The sequence below is a fragment of the Syngnathoides biaculeatus genome, chromosome 7 (assembly GCF_019802595.1).
Source record: "Syngnathoides biaculeatus isolate LvHL_M chromosome 7, ASM1980259v1, whole genome shotgun sequence".
NCBI lineage: Eukaryota > Metazoa > Chordata > Actinopteri > Syngnathiformes > Syngnathidae > Syngnathoides > Syngnathoides biaculeatus.
The window spans coordinates 28,803,753-28,821,767 of NC_084646.1; positions in this window are offsets into that span (position 1 = coordinate 28,803,753).

Below are 18,015 nucleotides of genomic sequence, written 5' to 3' on the forward strand. Positions count from 1 at the left end.
ATTTGGCATACAGTACAGACCAGGTCAACACAACTTCGACGCTGACCTGTTGTCTAGTCAATTGACTGTTGAGGATAATGGCTGGGTGACCATACCACAGTCTGGGGTCAAGGCGACCTGCCAACGGGTCTGCATTCCAAAATCTGCTTTTACCACACCGGTATATGTCACCCAATTAGGTGCTTCCTCACAGTGCATTCCAGACCTGCATCTGCACCCAACGCATGTTGAGTTCAAGTCACTCGAATGGATGTCCAAGCAGAGTATTGGAAGAGCTCAAGTTAACGACGAAGCAATCGGACCAGCTGTCAGGGACTCCTGCACAGTGGGTTGCTCCATTGCACCAGGTTGTGAGCCATGGGCCCATGGACCGAGTGTGCATGGACTTTCTTAGCATGTAACCAGACTCAAAGGTCATTAGCAATGTCTGAGTGGTCACAGGTCATTTTACGAGATACGCGCAGGCGTTTCCCACCAAAAGCCAAAAACCTTCAGTTGTGGCAAAGATTGTAATGGAAAAATATTTTGTACATTATGGACTTCCTGCAACAATTCATTCAGACCAAGGAAGAGATTTCGAGAGTCAACTGGTCAAAGAAATGTTGAACTTGATGGGGTTACAAAAGTCGTGAACCACCCCTTATCATCCACAAGGAGACCCACAGCCAGAGAGGTTCAACAGAACTCTAATATCCATGCTTGGTACCCTGAGCCAAGAAAAAAAAAAGCGTAGCTGGAGTCAACACGTGCTATATCTAGTTCATGCATACAACAGCACCAAATGTGATTCAACTGGATACTCTCCATACCATCTAATGTTCGGTAGGGAGGCAAGACTTCCTATTGATCTATGTTTTGGAACATCACCTGATGGAATAGTAGCGGCATCACACTCTCGCTATCTGTCCAAGCTTCAAGAAGATTTGAAACAAGCACACAAATTGGCCTCTGATGCTGCTGACCGAAGGCACCAGAGAAACAAAAAGTTATGTGATCGAAGAGTAACTTGTCAGTCCCTAGAGGTGGGGGACAGAGTTCTTCTTCGGAACTTAGGCCTGAGAGGAAAGCACAAGTTAGAAAGGAAGTGGGATCCTGAACCCTTTGTTGTCGTTGGGAGACTGCCAAACCTGCCTGTGCTTAAACTCAAACGGGAAGATGGTAGACCAGGGACAAAGACAATCCACAGGGATCACCTGTTGCTGATTGAACAGTTTGTCAGAATGCCACCAATTAGGCAGAGCCAAGATCCACCCGTCAAACCTAATACTAGAGCAGACGTCTGTAAGAAGCAGAAAAACTTAAATTCAGAGACTCCCGAGCTCCAGAATTTCTCTGATTCATCCTCAGATGATAAGTATTTTATCACTCAAAGAGCCACTCCGTCACCATCTGTTCAAAGAGTGTTGAATGCTGCTAGGCCAATGGAAAACCTTGGGAATGCCCCTGAATTAGCCAGTGATCAGGCACCTCACCCAGAGAGTGTGCAAGTACTTGAGTCAGAGGATGTTAGCAACAATGAAGGGGATACTTATGCTGATCTACAAGAGGATGAACACCCTGTCCTTAGATCAGTAGACGAGACTGAAGTGGAATGTGAAGGAGATCCTGAAGTTTCCGATGAGATAGAAGAATCTGGTTCTGATGGCTGGGAAGACAGTATGAACACCAGAGCTGAGCCTAGATCTAAACGAGCCATTAAGCCTATTCTTAAACTCACTTATGACGAGCCTGGTAGGTCCAGTGACACGCCTTTAACAATAGTGCATAGGGGTATCGTCATTGAAATAAGAAAACATTAAAACCCGAGACTTAGAACACTTATGTTAGTGTCTGGTGAGGACATAGACCATTTAAAAGGGGGGAGGGTGTAACCAGGTTAAAAGTTGGTACAGGTAAAATTTCAGTATAATAGAGTAGCAATTAGGTTATAGGTTTTCTTTAAGCAATATCTTGGAATATCTGTTAAACTGTGTGTGCTGACTTTATTTTCTTTTGGAGGAATTTGTATTTAAATGTGTTTGATTCATTTGTGAAAAAGAAATACTTTTGTTAGTCATTTTATTATTGTAACCATTGTTTAAGAAGGATAGGAGGCGGGACGGAGTGCAAGGTACGAGTGGTTGTCGGAAGGCAACAAAAGGACAAAGAAAGTGATTGGTGGACATTTATCAAAAGTTGATCGACCTGTTTGACAAGGACTGTTGAAAGTTCAAGTGGGATAGTGTGTCGTTTAGGTGGATTACCCAAATCACGCCGTAAGAGGATGGAGTTAGCCGCTATCACAGGGGCTAAGTGCATGCATGGGACTTGGCTTGGGCGCTAGCAACCAGCTAACGCAAGCTAGCAAGGCCTGTGTGTTGGACCACGAAGGAGAGGACAAGGGCGCTAGCGTCGAGCTAACGCAGCTAGCGAGGCTGTGTTTGGACTTCAAGGAAGAAAAAAGGACGAGGACCATGAGGACGCTGGACAGAGAAAAAAACACCTTCACCTTTCTTCACTCCTGCCTTGGGACATTGGGGTGTGAATTTTGTTTGCTTGCCAGTTATATTCATATTTGTTTGGGCCCTGAGCATGTGAGCATTGTGTACCTGTTAAATTGACTTTGTTTATTTGACTGTTGTGTATATATGATTTGATTTTTCCATCCTTTATTTTGCTATTAAATTTTCACATTTTCGTTACATAACCAGGTTTATTATTTGACTATCTGCAAGACAGTTAAAATAGTGGTGAGTTTATTTGGTAGCTTGATTATTTAAATTCGGATAATATTAACTCATAAGGGGAAATAGTATTTCAGAGACTTTTGATAGAGAATTAAATGCACAAGTAAAGAGTAAAATTGTAATAGACATTGAGAGTAATTAACATTGAGTTAATTTATTGGTTTTTGGAGTAAGAAACGAAAAGAACTCGGGTGGCTACCTCGTCGAAGTATTGTATACTAGAGAGGCGCTACCCCAGCAATACATGATAAGACCATTTGCATCTTGTCATGCAGATACCTTGTATTTATCTGCAAATTTGAGTATGTTGCACACATGCTTTTTGGTATATCGTGTACTTTTCTTTCACAGCAATATACATGAACATTACAATGGTATTGTAATTTTCTGGATAAATTAAATTAAAAATAATGAAATATTACAAGACAAAGCCATTCAAAACAAGTAACTAATAAAATATAATCAATTGATTTGTCTTGTGCAGGAAAGAGCTGCCCATTTTACCAAAAGTAGTGGTATGAAGATAGTGGTATAAGATAAGTAATACTGCCACTTAGAGGAGCTAATTGAGTTGCTTTTCTCTGTACTTGATGCAGATCCGTTCTGATGCATATAAATATTGCTCAGTTTATAACTGTCACTCATTTTGTCCAATGACAACTCTATTATTTCATTGGTGCTCACCCCTCCCCTCCCCGAGGCTCACCTGATTTTTGTGTGCTTAGTGAATGGAAGCAGTGTTCTCAGTACCATGCCAAAAAGAACAATGAAAAGAAATCTCACTTCAGTGTCCATAATTGTTCATGACTGACCCATCACTACTAAGCAGCGCTGAGAAAATGAATTTATTGTGATCTCGGCATAGTAGTAGTAGAAGTACGGCATCCAGGAAAGGAACTTTGATGGACAGATGGTGGTGGACTTTGCAAAAAGGATAGAGATGGCTGTAGTGAACACTTATTTCCAGAAGAGGGAGGAACATATAGTGACCTACAAGAGCGGAGGTAGAAGCACGCAGGTGGATTATACTTTGTGCAGACGATGTAATCTGAAGGAGATTACTGACTCTAAAGTAGTGGTAGGGGAGAGTGTAGCTCAACAGCATAGGATGGTGGTGTATAGGATGACTCTGGTGGTGGGTAGGAAGATTAAGAAGACAAAGGTAGAGCAGAGAACCATGTGGTGGAAGCTGAGAAAGGAAGAATGTTGTGCGGCCTTTCGGAAAGAAGTGAGACAGGCTCTCAATGGACAGCAGAAGGTCCCGGAAGACTGGACTACGACAGCCGGGGTAATCAGAGAGACAGGTAGGAGAGTACTTGGTGTGTCTTTTGGTAGGAAAGGGGAGAAGGATACTTGGCGGTGGAACCCCAAAATACAGGGAGTCATACAAGGAAAGAGATTAGGGAAGAAGTGGGACACTGAGAGGACTGAGGAGAGGCGAAAGGAGTACATTGAGATGCGACGTAGCGAAAAGGTAGAGGTGGCAACGGCTAAACAAGAGGCATATGAAGACATGTACACCAGGTTGGACACGAAAGAAGGAGAAAAGGATCTCTACAGGTTGGCCAGAAAGAGATAGAGATGGGAAGGATGTGCAGCAGGTATGGGTGATTAAGGATAGCGATGGAAATGTGTTGACTGGTGCCAGTCGTGTGCTAAATAGATGGAAAGAATACTTTGAGAAGTTGATGAATGAAGAAAATGAGAGAGAAGGAAGAGTTGAAGAGGCAAGTGTGAAGGACCAGGAAATGGCAATGATTAGTAAGGGGGAAGTCAGAAAGGCACTACAAAGGATGAAAAATGAAAGGGCAGTTGGTCCTAATGACATACCAGTGGAGATATGGAAGCAATTTGGAGAGATGGCTGTGGAGTTTTTGACCAACTTATTCAACAGAATACTAGCGGGCAAAAGATGCCTGAAGAATGGAGGGAAAGTATTCTAGTTCCCATTTTTAAGAACAAAGGCGATGTTCAGAGCTGTGGGAATTATAGAGGAATAAAGTCGATGAGCCACACAATGAAGTTATGGGAAAGAGTAGTGGAGGCTAGACTCAGGACAGAAGTTAGTATCTGCGAGCAACAGTATGGTTTCATGCCTAACAAGAGTACCACAGATGCATTATTTGCCTTGAGGATGCTAGTGGAAAAGTACAGAGAAGGTTAGAAGGAGCTACATTGTGTCTTTGTGGATCTAGAAAAAGCCTATGACAGAGTACCAAGAGAGGAACTGTGGTACTGCATGCGTAAGTCTGCTCTGGCAGAGAAGTATGTTAAAATAGTACAGGACATGTATGATGGCAGCAGAACAATGGTGATGTGTGTCTTAGGTGTGACAGAAGAATTTAAGGTGGAGGTGGGACTGCATCAGCGATCAGCTCTGAGCCCCTTCCTGTTTGCAGTGGTAATGGATAGGCTGACAGATGAGGTTAGACTGGAATCCCCTTGGATCATGATGTTCGCAAATGATATTGTGATATGCAGTGAAAGCAGGGAGCATGCAGAGGAACAATTACAAAGATGGAGACATGCACTGGAAAGGAGAGGAATGAAGATTAGCTGAAGTAAAACAGAATATATGTGCATGAATGAGAAAGGTGGAGGGGGAAGAGTGAGGCTACAGGGAGAAGAGATAGCGAGGGTGGAGGACTTCAAATATTTAGGGTCAACAATCCAGAGCAACGGTGAGTGTGGTAAGGAAGTGAAGAAACGGATCCAAGCAGGTTGGAACAGCTGGCGGAAGGTGTCTGGTGTGTTATGTGACAGAAGAGTCTCTGCTAGGATGAAGGGCAAAGTTTACAAAACAGTGGTGAAGTCGGCCATGATGTACGGATTAGAGATGGTGGCACTGAAGAAACAACACGAAGCAGAACTCGAGGGAGAATAAATTAAGGTGTTGAGGTTCTCGTTCGGAGTGAGCAGGTTGGATAGGATTAGAAATTAGCTCATTAGAAAGACAGGCAAAGTTGGATGTTTTGGAGACAGGATTCGAGAGAGCAGACTTCGATAGTTTGGACATGTTCAGAGGCGAGAGAGTGAGTATATTGTTGGGAGGGTACTGAGGATGGAGCTGCCAGGCAAAAGAGCAAGAGGAAGACCAAAGAGAAGGTTTATGGATGTGGTGAGGGAAGACATGAGGGCAGTTGGGGTTAGAGAGGAAGAAGATAGGCTAAGATGGAAAAAGATGACACGCTGTGGCGACCCCTAATGGGACAAGCCGAAAGGAAAAGAATCAGAAGAATAAGAAGAAGATGCTACACTTGGGTCAAATTCTTCAAAACTTTAATTTTGACTGCCATAGCTATGCAGATGACACACAGTTATGTTTAGCAGTGTCTCCAAATGACTACAGTTCATTTGAGGTATTGTGCCACTGTGCCACTAAATCAGATAAATACCTGATGAGCCAAAATCTTTTTCAAGTAAATCACAACAAAACTAAGACAATTGTTTTTGGTAATAAAGAAAAGAAAATTGCTGTTAGTAAGCACCTGGACTCTCAATCTTTAAAAACCAAAGACCAAGTCCAAAACTTTGGTGTTCTAATTGATTCCGACCTGACTTCCAACAATCATATAAAATCAATCACAAAAACTGCCTTCTACCATCTGAAGAACATATGTAGAGTGAAATCTTGTATGTGTCAAGCAGACCAGGAAAAGCTAATCCATGCTTTTATCTCAAGTAGACTTGACTACTGTAATGGTCCACTGACTGGAGTCCCAAAAAAGAATACTAAACAGCTGCAGCTCATTCAGCATGCTGCAGCTCGAGTTCTGACCAAAACAAAGTGGTCAGAGCATATAACTCCAACAGAGGTGAGGTCAGCCCCAAGTGTGAATGTTTTTAAATCCAGGTTGAAAACTCCTCTTTTTTCTCATGCTTTTTAAAATATATCCACTTTATAATTAGATTACTTGCACTGTATGCGGTTTTAATTGTCGTTTTTAAATATTCTGTTTGTCATTTTTATTGTTTTTTATCCCATTTTAAATATTTTATCTCTTTGTTTTCAAATGCCTTTAATCATGTGAAGCACATTGAGTTAGTTACCTTGTGTATGAAATGAACTACACAAATAAATTTAATGCTTTGCTTTGCTTTCATGGATGTTAAACGGTGGAGTGGAAGGTGGTGCGGCTTGTGGTGCAGCTTGGTGGGTGCGTGCTGTGGAAATGTTTATTTCAAATCTGCAGTAAAAGCTATTTAGGTTGTCGGCTAGCCTGCTGTTGTTTTCTACCGAGAGAGAACATCGTGAGCGATTGTCATCCATGCCAAACTGATTTGGAATCATCAACGCCGAGATGTTTTTCCAGTTTAACTGCATAGTCCCTCTTTGCAATGTTAATTTCCTTAGTCAGCTAGTTTCTAGTGCGATTGTAGAGGGTCCTGTCCCCACTATGATATGCAATCTCTTTAGCCTGGTGGAGTTATAAAGAGGTTTACTGAACGAACGAAGCATTGATAAGCAAATAAAGGCATCTTATGAGTTGATAACTTTGAAATTTTTTGATCATTTTCAAGGCAGTACAGTGGATCAAATGGTCGTCACAGTTGTGAGGACCAGGGTTCAAATTCTGACCCCACCTAAGTGGAGTTTGCATGTTCTCCCCGTGCCCAAGTGTTTTTTTTTTTTTCCTGGGCTCTCCAGTTACCTCCCACATCCCCAAAACCTGCATTTAAGTACTAATCCAGAGGAAATGTATTTTATTCGTCTATCATGCAAATGTAGCTAAAATTTCATTAAAAAATATTTTTTAAATTCTCAACTCAACAGAAATTAGATACATTAGAGGCGAAGTGCACATTTTCTTTGTAATCCGAATGTATCTCATGTCTGTTTCAAACCAAGGCTTTGTTGAAGCTGCTTCCGTGAGACGTCACACAAAGACAACCCCAGTACAGAAATGGCTCCCTACACAGACATTCAAAATACCACTTAGATTTGGGAAATTCCGGTACCCTCCAGAATGTGACGTCAAGTCACGACAACATTTAGCCAGAGAGTGAAAAAGCTAGCAACGATGATGAGGAAGTGTGTTGAATACGGCTGTTCTGTGTCAAATATTGACGGAGACAGTTTACATGAATGAAAGATGAACAGATAGGCAGATTTTGGACCAGGTTTGTGAAGAAAAAGCGGGCGCATTGGACTTACAAATCAAAGTCAACAATAATATGACCAGAAAAACAAGTGATGCGAAAAACAAGTGAGTGATACGAAAAACAAGTAAGTGAAAAACAACTTATATAACCATGGTTGCACAATACATTCGGGTATTCAACGGTTATGGGAAGCATCACTAATTAACACTACTTTCATTCCACTCTTGAGGCTTCACATATTAGTTGATATACGCGTCAAACGGCGATGGTAACACTATTCCATTTCCAGTGTGATTCATGATGTCATGAAAGAACATGGAGCATAATTCCCGCAACGTTAGGTTTCTGTGAATATATTGATGTGATAAACATCCTTGCCATCTAGCATAAATGTATATATGAGTGGGGTGAGGCACCAACTGAACACTGTAGTTCTCAACACCGAAGTGTCCATTACTTTTCTCAAGGCGTACAATCATCTCATGCGTTGCATAATCACCCACTACACTTCAGCTCGGATACGTCTTACGAAGATACACGTTAGCAGATTATATAGGGATAGCAATATTATTACAATAACCAACAGAATCAGAGGGGCCACCAAAGTCCTCCTAGCAGTGACTGACATCCCTGAAAAGATGTCCCACCAGTGATGGGCTGAGTACTATTTTAGCAGCATGTTGTACCCGTCCGCTGGCTACTAATGTGGACACCATGAGCTTGGAGATGTTAGACGTATGTGACTGTATAATTTTCTGAACTTCAATGGATTGTTCCAATGCGCATTTGAAACGCTCCAGTGAGAGGTTCCAGGGATTCTTTAGTACATCCCATTGTACTTGTGTCAGCCGATTAGACACAGAGTAATTCATCAAACGATACGTCTGTTTTCCCCAATGCCATAAGTGCACATTATATCAGCAACCAACGAAAGGAACCGATGGTACTTGTGAATTATTTTGCATTGTTGCCACACATAGAGCATGTGGTCCGATTTGCCACAACATCTCCCTTCGTGGCTCCCTAGTCCAATCACAAAGTACAGCCTCTGAGTCGGTTAAACATGGATTGCTGTGTCCCTGTTGTAATGTACACGCCATTCCTCTCTCTGTTTCATCACACATTTTCATCTCATAAGTTGTATTTGTTCCCACATCCATCCACTCTCCATCCAGATGTAGAAACCAAAATCCTGTGGTAGTAATCACCGGTAATACTTGATACTTACATATCATTTTAACAGTAGACACATTGTACTGAGTCCAATACCCAGCACAATATGTACTGTTGCATTTTGTTCGCTCCGAGTGTAACTGTAACCAAAGTTTGCAACTAATATTCCAAACCCGTCTCCATTCGTGATAATTTCCCGTTGTCATTATTCTCTGGAATCGCTCTTTTTGAGCTTCCGCATGTATCATTTGCAATGCACAGGTTGTCCAATTACCTATATGTGATATATTATTTAACGCATCATATATTTCATTCCATAATTTTAACTCCCATGTAAATGCCTTTTTCCAAACACCTGTGTTTTCCAATTGCCCTATCATAGCTTTTGGAAGCCATACCCCTACCTGATGTATAGCCTCTGATGCATTTTGCCCTGTGTTAGATAACATTGTTCTGGTTACTTCATTATCTGCAGCATTAGCTACACCATACAGTGTTCCCATTCCTCCTAAGAGAGTAGCATACCAAGCTCTACGTCTTCGTGTACAGTGTGGTATATCGGGGAATTTTATTTCCCAGTACACTTGGGTTTTAACCCTGGCTTGTGCCATTTGTGTACAGGTATCTAATACTGGTGCTATGTGTGTTCTTGTAGCATTAGGTTTCCCAGGTAACACCCATATTATATACAAAAATGTGTTCTGTCCCGAGATTTCAGTGCTGTTAAAAAAAAAAAAAAACAGGGTTTCTTTTACGGTAATTGTCCACCTCGTCCTGTTGTGCTGATTGCAGGTCTCGGTCGTCCTGTTGTAGTGGCACATGGGGACTACTGAAGTGACGGTTAAGTTGCATCCTTGTTCCACCACCGGGATGTCCTTTCCTCCAAGGCACCTTTTGCACTTCCACATCTGACAATTGCCGGTGACGTTTACCACGCCGCAAGCTCGGTAAGCTGGACAGGTGTAGTCTCCTTGAGTACGGTCCTGGGTACTGCTTTTCCATCTTATGTGGAGCCGCTGGACCTGCTCCAATTTGTCACCCTCCGCGCAGCAGAGTTGGACCATGGCACCAAGGACAAGGGTACACGTGACCCAGCAGACACTGCCACCTCTTGGGCCCTCGGTCTTCCCTGGTCCAACCATGGTGCCTCTCCGTTGATGATCTTCCAATCAGCAAATACCACCACGGCATCTGTATTACGACAAATAGTGCATACTACAAACATGTGATTAGTTCTCTCTTGTATAACATTTTGACACCGGTACATTTACCCATTTTTCCTCTCCAAGACACTCACAGTAGCATCTTGCCCTTGAGCTATAATTTCTGCTGCTCGGGGAGGACCGTCTGGCTGTTTTACCCAAACTTTTGCCCCTGGCAAATCAGTGGAGCCAAATCCTCACTCTCCTCTGGTGGTTATCACCACAGGTTTAGGTATTTCTTTTACCTTGGTTACAAGGCAAGGCTTCACTACCAATTGAGCAATTTTGTCCCCTCTTTCCAATGTAAGGGGCTGTTCTGCTGATAATTTGCATACCACTCCAATTTCTCCTTGATAGTCCACATCAATTACTCTGTCTTGAATTGTTAACCCTTTTAGTGATAACCCACTTCGTGGTATAATGTGTCCATATGTCCCTGGTGGACACTAGAGCCCCAATCCTGTTTTCACTATTTGGATTTCGTTGGGAACCACAGTGATGTTTGTCAGGATTTTCAAATCCAATCCCACTGAGCCTGGAGTAGCTCGTACGGGAATTTCAGCTTGAGGATCAATTTTCCACATTTTAATTTCCCCATTGGAATTTTGTACCAGTTCCGCCATTATCATTCGTATTAGGGGTGTTATTCCCACCCCAAGCGGTCTATTATTAATCTGATTCACCGCCTCGGGTAAGTCATCGCACCATTTGTCCAGCGTTCTGTTTCGAGATAACTTTTTCAATGTTTCCTTAAGAATTCCATTCATTCGCTCTTTTAACCCAGCAGCCTGTGGATAATAGGGAATGTGATAGATCCATTCTACATGGTGAGTCTTTGCCCATTCTTTAGACTCCTTTTCCCCCTATTTTAATTCGGTAAGACACATACCATTTCCATTTGATAATACTAGCTTCCTGTGTGATTCCTATTCTATGTGGCGTCGGGTTACCTTTAACCCATGTAAAATTGGTATATGTGTTCTCATTAACACCTCATGGCCCACCGTTTGAGCCTCAGTTTCAACCAATGCCCAATAGCATGCTAATAGCTGCTTTTCAAAAGGTGTGTACCTTAGGCCTGCTTCTGGGAGCTTTCTCGACCAGAATCCCAAGGGTTTACAAATCCTATCTTGCTTTTGCCACAAACTCCAGTTAGCGTATTCATTTAACGCCGACACCTGCAATTCTACCGGTCCCGATTTCATTTTTCCCAGTGACACTGCTTGCTGTATCGCTTCCTTCGCCATATCAAATGATCACTGTTGTTCTTCTCTCCAACTAAAGTATCATTATTTCCTTAGGAACTTTTAGCTTTTCCAGGTGCTCTGCTACCACCCGGTGGCAGATTGTGGGACTATGTAAATAACCCTGTGGTAGTCTGGTAAACGTGTAGTGGCGCCCTTCCCAGGTAAACGCAAATTGATTCATCCTATCCTCAGGAATAGGAATAGTGAAAAATGTGTTAGCCAAATCTATGACCCCATACCACGTTCCGGGATGATGTTGCACTCGTTCTATAATTGTCACTGCGTCGGGCACCGCGGAAGTCAATGCAGGTGTGTGTTTATTCAATCCTCTGTAGTCTACTGTCATCCTCCCAGAGTTATCTGATTTCCTGACTGGCCACAACGGATTGTTCCAGTTTATCGTCACTGTTTTCAATACACCAGCTTCTAAATATTCTTTAATGGTCGCCGAAATTTCTTCCTGTCCTCCAGGTATCTGGTATTGCTTTTGACTAACTACCTGTGTAGCTTGTGGTATCCGAAAAGGTGGCATTTTTACTTTACCCACCAATATTGCATGTATTTTCAGTAGATTTGCTCCGAATTCAAATCTCCCGGCTGTCAAATAAAGTGTCATTCCGGCTAATATGTCCATGCCCACTATCCACTCTGGGATAGGGGTTATAATCACCATATATCTTTTTATAGGCATATTTCCTATTTTCAAAGGTAAGTTTACATGTTTTCCATAAATCAGTGTTCCTCCTAGTCCTGTTAATGTTACTAGGGGTCCTTTCATTTTCTCTGGATTTCCATAAATTATTGAGGCCTCCGCCCCGGTATCTACTAATGCTGTTACTGTTTGAACTGATTTATCCCAATAAATTTCCATATCATATACTTCAAAAGACACAGTCGTAGTTAACAAAAAGGAACCGGTGCATCCTTTGTAAAACTGTACATGCAAACATAGTGCACATTATTCAGAAGATATGACAAGCATACAATACAGTATTTGGATAGCTTTTTCGGTAAACAAAGATCTTTGTAACGTTAAGTCTATTGAAACATTTGTAGAAAGGCAACACCCGCGCGCGCACACACGCGTATAAACACGTACACGCACGATAGAAAGGCAACACCCCCGCGCGCACACATGCGTACAAACACATTCACGCACGATAAGAGTATGGTTATAAGCAATATTATGTGCAAAAGTGAACGTTCATTCATTTCCTATACTGCGTTATCCTCACTATTTAATGCACTGATCTAAACAAAAACAAACAAAAAAAAAGACTGGATCGCTCATTGGCCACCAAAACTGTAGTCCCCATCCGCCATCTTGATACTCCCAAAACAACCATGTTGACCTGTGGATAATCTTCTCTAGTCATGAACAATTCTGGCTCTGGCTGCGCTTGTGGGACCGGCCCTCGCACTCGCTCGCCATTTTTGTCCAGAATTGGTTGACCGTCCGCCCCCATCAGATCCTGGATTCGATCTGGTATCACGCGTCACTGCTCTTTTCGTCGCGTGAAAGGGTGTATCTGCAACCCCTTTAACGAGGGATACAACCCAGTCTGTGGTGGCGGGTCCGGTCTTATCCCCCCCACATATCCTCGTTCCACTCCTCCGGACACTGACAGCCCAGTGGTGAATGAACGGATTTGCGCTTGTTCTATTTTCACGAGGTTTCTTCTTTCCCCCTCTTCGCGCCACTCGGGAGATATGCATTACAACTATTTCCGTTATACTCTGCATTTTTGCCAAATACTCCTTTAATTCTTTCACTATAACCTCTAGCTGGATAACCTCTTGTGCCTTTTGATTTTCTGTGCTTTTAACCTTATACAACTCCAACACGCAATTTTTCCAAGCTTCTGCACACATCCACAACATCTGCTGCGTGCCTCCCAGCGGAGCACGAGCATTCATATCCAACCGCCTCAACATATCACATAATGCCAGCGGCGTGGCAGCGGGATTCACTCCTGTCCAAGGTTCCGGGGCGTCCCCCACGCTCCCGTAAGACAGCTTCTATCTCTCGGAAAGTGATGCCTTCCACCCGGGCACCACCTCATCCTCTGGTGCCTCTTGCGCACCCTTAGTTTTCCTTCTAAAACAACGCATCCTGTTTTTATCTCCTGCGCGTAGCCTGCACGATCCTGCCGACAACGCCAAAAATGTTTTATTGAAAGGATCGGTGCTAGTCGGCGCTCAGGAGACAAAGACGACATTCAACAAAAGACCAACTTTCCCAAATGCTATTTAGCCTCAATGCACTCTATTAACTTTTTGAAAAAAAATTTTTTAAAAATTTGCACATTATTTTTGAGAAATTACGGTACATGCAACGAGAACTAGGTCCAAAGCAGGCAGGATCCTTTTGAATCCTCAATATCCTGGCCACCAGCTCTTCTAGCTCCTTCTGTCAGGTTGACACTAGCAGGCATTCAAACAGTTTTTTCCCTCTGTCAATTAAGTCATTAAATTCTTGATCAGCAAATTTACTATTTTCTCCCTTGAACTATTGTTGGGATACTCACTCACATCCTGCTGGTCCAATCAATATTAGTATTAGTAATATATTTTGTAGACCTATAAATAGAAATTTCTCTTGTTCTTTGTTGTTGTTGCTTTGTTGTTCTTGTTCTGTATGCCGTACCAGGGCAGCACCAACTGCCGAAGAAAAATTCCTTGTGTGTTTTTACACACATGGCCAATAAAGCTGATTCTAATAGACAATACTCCCTCTCTATTTCGTGCTTTACCTATTGCGTCTTCAGTGCATCACTGGTCACCCACCCTCCCCCCATTACAGGAATTACATTACTTTACTACATTACAGCAAGACATATTGATACAAGGCAAGTGATGGTCCCCGACACGATATCGACCGATGACAGCAAAAAAAAAAAAAAAAAAATTGCCAAATCGGCATACAGTATTGTATTATGGGAAGAAGAAGTGTAGAACTTTGGCCTCAGAGTTCTGAGGACAGGGGTTCAAATCCCCGACTCGCCTGTGTGGAGTTCTCCATGTGCCTGCATGGGTTTTCTCTGGGCACTCTGGTTTCCTCCTGCATCCAAAAAACATGCATTAATTGGAGACTTTCCATCTCCATGTGCCCTGCGATTGGGTGGCAACCAGTTCAGGGTGTACCCTGCCTCCTGCCCAACGATAGCTGGGATTGGCTCCAGCACTACTGCAACCCTCGTGAGCATAAGCGGATCAGAAAATGGATGGATGGATGGATGGATGGATGGATGGATGGATGGATGGATGGATGGATATATACTGTGTATACACACACATTTATTAATTTCCAAACCGGTGAGCCTCACTCAGTTCTTGGGTGCTGGCTATCGCAGCTCTTTTATTGCAAAAGGGTACACGCTGAACTGGATGCCATTTGTTTGTACATTTACTTTCTATTCTTGTGGGTGGTCTGCATGGCATGCATTAGACTGGAAATTAGTGACCCTCTAAATGATAAGAGGAATAGAGCATTAATAATGAACATATGACCAATAGTATTCAATTACATTTTTTCACTTAATGTGAAATTGGTTTCAAAAGAATTACTTTGTGACGACCTGGCTTTTTCCATTGATTGTATGTGAGTATGGAAGCTTCTTGTGAGAGTATCTCCCAAGTCACAGCGTTTCTGCACCACCGTGTCAAGTTTTGTTTATGATTCAAGTTGTGCTTTGTAGTTATTGAACCTCGCTTCTGGATCTTTGGACTTTGCCTTTTTGCCTCGTGTTTTTGGGGTTCTGCCTTTTTGGACTTCTCACCTATGTATCACCTCTGTCGTAATTAAAACTACCCTCAAAATTATGTCCCTGCCTCGGAGTCCTGTATTTGGGTCCCACCTCTTGTTGCTTGTTCCTGACACTTACAGGTGTCACTACCTGAGCATTGAAGTCTCCCAGCAGAATGATAGAGTCCCAAGAGGGAGTGCTCTCACGCACTCCTTCTAAGGACTCCAAAAAGTGTGGGTACGCCTAACTGTGATTTCATGCACAGGCACAAAAAACAGTCAGGACCATCACTCCACCTGAAGGCAGAGGCTACCGTGTCATCCACCAGGGTGAACCCCAACATACAGGTGCCAAGTCGGGTGGCAATGAGTATACCCACACCTGCTCAGTGCCTCTCATGGTGGGCAACTCCAGAGTGGAACAATGTTCACCCCCTCTCATGATGACTGGTACCAGAGCCCAAGCAGTGCATAGGGGTGAGTCCAACCATATTTAGTCAGAAATTCTCTACCTCACACACCAGTTTGGACTCCTTCCCTTCCAAAAAGGTGAAATTCCATGTGCCTATAGCCAGTTTCTGTAGCTGGGGATCGGTTCGCCTTTGGTTCCTGCCTAGTTCACATTGCACCTGAGCCCTATGGCCTTTCTCACTCGTGGTGAGTGCATGTGAAGGGGGACCCATGTTACCCTTTCGGACTCTGTCCGGCCGAGCCCCATGGCTGCAGGCCCGCCTTTCAGCCCCTCCTCAAGGCCTAGCTCCAAAGGGGGCCCCGGTGACCCACGTTCGGGCAATGGAAACCTGAATCCATTTCTGTCTACCATCATTGGGGTATTTTAGCCATGCTTTGTTTGGTCCTTCACCTAGAAAATGTTTGCTGTTTGCCCTACCATGGTCCCTCAGACAACTAGCTCCTAAGATCATTGGGACACACAAAACCCTCCACCACCATAAGATGACGGCTCACGAATTGAATCTGAAAACATTTTAAAAATAAAAGACATGCAGAACCTTTTAATTGTTTTGACCAACATGCGGGGGTGAGTGTGGGTCTTATTATATTTATCCATCCATCCATTTTCTTTGCCACTTATCCTTACAAGAGTCACGGGGGAGTGCTGGAGCCTATCCCAGCTGTCAATGGGCAGGAGGCAGTATATACCTAGTACTGGTTGCCAGCCAATCGCAGGGGACAAGGAGACATACAACAGTCACACTCAAAATCACCCCTGTAGACAATTTAGAGTCTCGAATTAATGTTGTATGTTTTTGGGATGTGGGAGGAAATCGGAGTGCCTGGAGGAAACCCATGCAGTCATGGGGGAGTACATGAGAACTACACACAGGGAGGGCCAGCATTTAACCCTGGTCCTCAGAACTGTAAGGCCAATGCTTTCCAGCTGAACTACCGTGCCGCCCTGCCCTATTATATTTATTATAATGCTCAATTTGCAGTTTTGAGATATATATTATACATACTGGTTTTACACAGAAAAAACAGTCCCTGTGTTCAACAGATACCATGTAACTGTATTTTAATATTGTTTCACAATTAGTAGCAAGAGTTACCTGATTTCATACAATTTTATCTGGTATAGGTACTACTCCAAATGCCTTATAAGTGCCCCTATGGTTACTTGGCAAACATCAATCCGACATTTTAGCACAGTCCATGCCGATCAGATACTGTAGTTAAAGTAGATATATCGTGATGCAATTTTTCAGTTCAATCTCATTTACAGGAAGGGAGAGTACATGAACTCTGATCAGTGCAGTCACTGTGTGACATGTAGCCAATCTAATGATAAATAAAGTGGAACACATCAAACATCAACGAAAAAGTCAAGCAGGTGAAAAATGTGGCAAACATGGCCAGAGATGAATAAGAGTAAAAGGAGTCAAATACCAGATCCGAGGAAGGTTTTGGTGAAGTCAGATGAAGGCAACACTGTCACGTGATGTCACATACTAAAAAACCATAACTGGATTGGCTGGCTGTTTGGTTCTGACCTGAAGTAACTTTGCTTGGTGCCACAGATGGTGAATTTTAGACAGCGAATTGTATCCAGTTGAATTTCAGACAGTGAATTGTAGCCAGTTGAATTGTTAACATTGAAAAGTAACACTGAAATACAACTATTGAAAAGGTGATCACTTTAGATTTCAAATTCAAGTCCTGTTTTCTGTGGCATTTCAAATTCAAATCCTGGTGGCACATATTTACTTCCATACATATACCACTCACCATTGTGTGGATAAGTTTATCTTTGTGTCCTTTGGGTACCTTGACTGTAGAAAGGATCTTTCTGTGTGTGTTTTTTTTAATATATTTTATCATAGAAGCATCAGTACTGATTGCAAAAATGAAATAAATTTACCTTTGCCACTACTAATGTCATTGAAAAGTTTCAAGAAAATAATCATCTTATTAAACATTGATATAAACAAAACGGAGATTTGTGGTTATTGCAGCCATTATTGCAGTTGGTAACAGTGACACGGGTCCTTGACAGTCTGCCACCTTGCAATATACATTATGAATATCATCTGATCATGAAGGGCAGCTTCAGGCCATTGCCATCTTCAAAAAGAGGAGGTGCAGTAGATCTTGTTTTTGCCAACAATGTTTCAAGCTGAATGGTGTCTCTACAGATAGCTGTGAGTGGGCTGCAGCCGTTTGAAGATTTGTGTGTAAGATGTATCCACTTCTATTCAGACAGCCTGTGTTTGCCAAATGCTGACAGTGGATTGATTTTACTGTGCGTGGGACATCTTTATATGACATGCATGCTTCAGAGTTGGCGGCAAAGAAATATCATT